Here is a 5059-nt window from a genome sequence, read left to right on the forward strand (position 1 = left end):
CTATCCCAATAGGTTCGAATGGACTAAAAATACCACGACGACTTCCACGCAAAATTTAACTCTATTTCAATGAAAATACGATTTTAATTCCATCGAAGTGAACAGACAGTACGTATGTATGTAGTTATGTGCTTTTGTGTATGTGTGAAAACTTGGACGCATGCGTAGTGACGGGTGGATGGGAACAAAAATCAATTCGGATAATATGTGGGTGTTACGTAATGGTATAGACAAGTTTCTGTTGGCGATTGTTCTGCCCTAATTGGGCTTAATCCTATTTAATACATTCTTGAAAAGAGTATTTATTTAACAGATTAACAGATAAGGCTTTCAGCAGTCAAGTTCGTCTGGAAATAGGGATTCGATAAGGTTGTCTTGCGGTATAAGTAGTTAATAGAGACTGGGAATACGAGGGGACGCGGGAAGGGTATGGTCTCTTGACTTGAGCTATGTATCGACTAAAATTTCCATTGAACGTTGTAGTAAATGAAGTTACAAGTAGATACTGGACTTAGGAAAACTTAACTATGAATGTCTTATTTTATCTTCAGTCATTAGAACGCACTGGAATTAAATACACGAGAGTTAGCTATTGTAATTACATATTTGTTAGCTATTATAATTACATATAGCTATTTAATTAATATTGAATTACTTGTGATCGAGTCCATAGTTTAGGTATGGTACGGTACGCTATAGTATATGAAATTTCACTCTATTTAATTTTTAGTATTAAGTACATAATTAATAATAAAGTAATTGTACATATTAAAAATTAGACAAAAATAGTTGGGCAGTCACAAAATTGTAACTGTAGATGAAGAAAGAGTTTTGTTAGGTAAACAATTATAGCTTCTCGTATAACAGATAGCCTAGTAGATTGGTATGACCTCTGTATTTGATTCGGAGGGCGTAGGTTTGTCTCCAACTTTCCAGTTTTTTCTAGCATTTTAAGAAATTTATTATGATTTTTCTCAAACGGCGAAGGAAAAACATCGTGAGGAAACCTGCATACCTGAGGATTTTGTTAGATAGAACAATTAGATATAGTTAATATATTTTATATAACATTTTATTAACAAACCATACATAATTTAAAATAAATAAGTTATGAAATGACATTCGTTTTCTACCTTCATTACTATTTTCTTTGTTGGTAAACAGTACTCATCAAAAAAGGCTGTAGATAGTACGTAGTAATTTATTCGTTCTGGTACTCCGATGTACCAGTATGAATGTCAGAGGTTAACCGGGTCGTAGCGTGGTCGTAGCATTAGCTGCGTAGGCGTAACTACGCAGAAAATTGACTTGATCTTTCAATGTTATTATAAAATATATTTAAAAGAAAATATTTGCCCATTATTTTGACCTGAAACCTTTTATGGTAAAATAATTTAAATTTAAATAGCCGTGATAGCCCAGTGGATATGACCACTGGTTTCGAATCCGGTCCAGGGCATGCACTTTCAACTTTTCAGTTGTGTGCATTTTAAGAAATTAAATATCACGTGTCTCAACCGGTGAAGGAAAAACATCGTGAGTAAACCAGAGAATTTTCTTAATTCTCTGCGTGTGTGAAGTCTGCCAACCTGCATTGGGCCAGCGTGGTGGACTATTGGCCTAACCCCTCTCATTCTGAGAGCAAACTCGAGCTCAGCAGTGAGCCGAATATGGGTTGACGAATTTAAAGTCTAGCCCCCATTCGCACGATCGCTTTTTTAACGGACGTTAAAAAACGTTGTTATGCATGTAAGAAAACTATGTATGAATTCAAGATTTTTAATTTATTTTTAAATAAGGCCAGTTAGGGTTAGGCCAATAGTCCACCACGCTGGCCCAATGCGAATTGGCAGACTTCACACACGCAGAGAATTAAGAAAATTCTCAGGTATGCAGGTTTCCTCACTATGTTTTTCCTTCATCGTTTGACAGATGATATTTGATTTCTTAAAATGCACACAACTGAAAAGTTGGAGGTCAACCGGACCGGATTTGAACCCACACCCTCCGGAATCGGAGGTGGATCATATCCACAGGGCTATCACGGCTCAATTTTATTTAATTTACAAATACTCTGTTAATCTTTGTTCTTTATGTATTAATTAGTAATATTGACCTTAATAGATCCGAATGACTCATATAAATCAAGGTAAATAAGGCTTAATTACCTTAAAACTGACGGATACAGGGCAGGTAGTAGGGCAAAACAATTTCCGATGTATTTATCATACGACATAATGATATATTTATATATTAGTTTATTTTATGATATTTATAATTATTATATAATTTGTGTATTATGGTTTATGTATTAGTGTGTAGTTATTTGTATGTATGTATATGTACAATATTATTACGTACACACCACCTACAGTTGTCCTAATAAGTTCCTAAGCCTAAGGTTGCCTGGAAGAGATCGCTACTAAGCGATAAGGCCGCCTTTTGTATTCTACTTTTTCTTGTGTTTCTGTTTTCTTTTATTTTTGTGGTGTACAAATAAAGTGTATTAAATAAATAAATAAAACCACTCTGATACCATCATAATCTTTTTTTTAAATATTTAATCAAGCTATTAAGCTTGGTAAGACTTACATTGTCCCAATTGTCGTACTTTACATCTAAAATTTCCCGCTTTTGTTATCACATATTTTAAATTTATGAAGAAATAAACCCTGACCCTGTAACCCTTACTTTAGGCGTAGGGTAGGGTAGGGTAGGGTAGGGGTAGGGTATGGATAGTTGAAAGATTACATCGAGTTTCACGCGGAAGAAGTCACGGGCATCAGCTAGTTATCTAATAATGTTATTACCTGACGTTTTGAACGTGCTTGTAAACTAAGTCTAATTGAAACAAATGAATTTTGAATTTTTATACATTTACACAATCTTTACGGTCCACGACGGTAAGTAGGTATATTGCCACCATAACTGGGTTTATTGCTAGTCGGTTTTATAGGCGGTCCGCCGTTCATGGGATCTTCTTTATTAAGGCGAGTCTTACCAAGCTATTAACTTGATTAAATATAAAAAAAAATGGGACCACCCTGGAGTCAAACCCTTCAAAACAAAAAAAGAATTTTTAAAATCGGTCTATAAATGACGGAATTATCGCTGGGCATACATAAAAAAACATACATACAGCCGAACGTAGAACCTCCTCCTTTTTGGAAGTCGGTTAAAAAGATTATGATCGTATCGGTGGGTAGATTTTACATCGGAAATTGTTTTGCCCTACTACTTGTCCTGTATCCGTTAGTTTCCAGGTACTTATTTACCTATAATGGAGATGATGACTATGATGGAATGATGGTTTAAATTATGAGACATTGGTGTAAATAAGATGAATTTCATATAAAACAAAGATTTTCGCAATATATGCAAAAAAAACTCCTAAACTTCGGAACTTGGTGAAGATGAATTGCCTAGCGATTTAGCGTTCCGGTGCGATGTCGTGTAGAAACCGAAAAGGGGTGTGGATTTCCATCTTAGACTGCATCATCACTTACCATCAGGTGAGATTGTAGTCAAGGGCGAACTTTTCTTTTTTTATTCTTTACAAGTTAGCCCTTGACTACAATCTCGATGCAGTCTAAGATGGAAGTGGGCTAACTTGTTAGGAGGAGGATGAAAATCCACACCCCTTTCGGTTTATACACGGCATCGAACCGGAACGCTAAATCGCTTGGCGGTACGTCTTTGCCGGTAGGGTGGTAACTAGCCACGGCCGAACCTGGACCAATTAAGAAAATCTCAATATGCCCAGCCGGGGATCGAACCCAGGACCTCCGTTTTGTAAATCCACCGCGCATACAACTGCGCCACGGATGCCGTTAAAACTTGTAAAGAATAAAAAAAAGGCCTATGTAGTGAACAGCTGGATAAATATTTCGATGGATAGTTGATAGTGTTCAACTTTCTTAGCCAATTGTTTTGTTAGCAAAAGCAATTGTACGAATGGGTTACTAAAAGGTTACAAATGTTACTTTCTTTATTGGATTAAATTAAATGTTGTTGAGAAAACGTTACTTAACTTTGTCTCAACGCGTGGGCAGTGCTAAGGTGTTATTCTACGTATTCCCCGTTTTACTTTAGCTGACTCGCTACAGACCTTATCTTGTTGGCTTATCATATTTATTAAGTGACTTTTTAAATCAACAAAGAATGGCATGGGATGTAATCAAATTAAAATTGTGAATATTTTAATATTTAACAGTAATTATTATTATTTAATTACCAATCATTGCGATTGGTATATAATTGGATAAATCAAATTACGTGGATAGAATATTATCTATCTATACTAATCTTATAAAGCTTAAAATTAATATTAAAGAAAGAGTTCGTTTGTTTGTTTGGTTATCTCAGGAATTTTCTTTGTTTGGGCAGTCACCTCAGGAACTACTGGTCCGATTTGAATAATTCTTTCAATGTTAGATATCACTTTTATCGAGGAAGGCTATAGGCTATTTATTATCCCCGTACTCCTACAAGAACGGGAACCTTGCAGGTGAAACCGCGCTGCGTCAGCTAGTCTGTTATATAACTTCATTAAGATCGGTTAAATTACGCTGAATTCGTATATCCATTTCGTAATTAGTTTTTTATTTATATATATTGGAGAAGATTTCCTGGATAATATTCTGTAGTAAAATATATGCGTCTTTTATGGAAGCAGCCTTTGAATTTTAGTGATTCACTAAACCCAGTATTTTCTTATTTTCATATCGCATAATGCAACAATCAATAAAAATGTATTCGACATACATAATAGTTATTTTCTTGGCGAATAAAATAGTTATAATATTTAGAAGAAACAATGAAACTCATACGCTATGGTATACCGTTCTTTGTATATAGGTAATCATTTATTCATATTTTTTTATCTAAACGCATTAGGTGTGTGCTTTTAAAGCACATGGTATGTTTGTACCTACAGATTTGTTATGAGCATACAAATTTACATTTTCTAGGTTAACTTAGAAGAGTTCAAGGAGCCAATGGACATTGGGGTCCCAAGGTGCTGGAATGGCGACCCTGCTCTGGACACAGTGTTGGTCGA

Source organism: Bicyclus anynana, chromosome 22, assembly GCF_947172395.1.
Source record: "Bicyclus anynana chromosome 22, ilBicAnyn1.1, whole genome shotgun sequence".
NCBI lineage: Eukaryota > Metazoa > Arthropoda > Insecta > Lepidoptera > Nymphalidae > Bicyclus > Bicyclus anynana.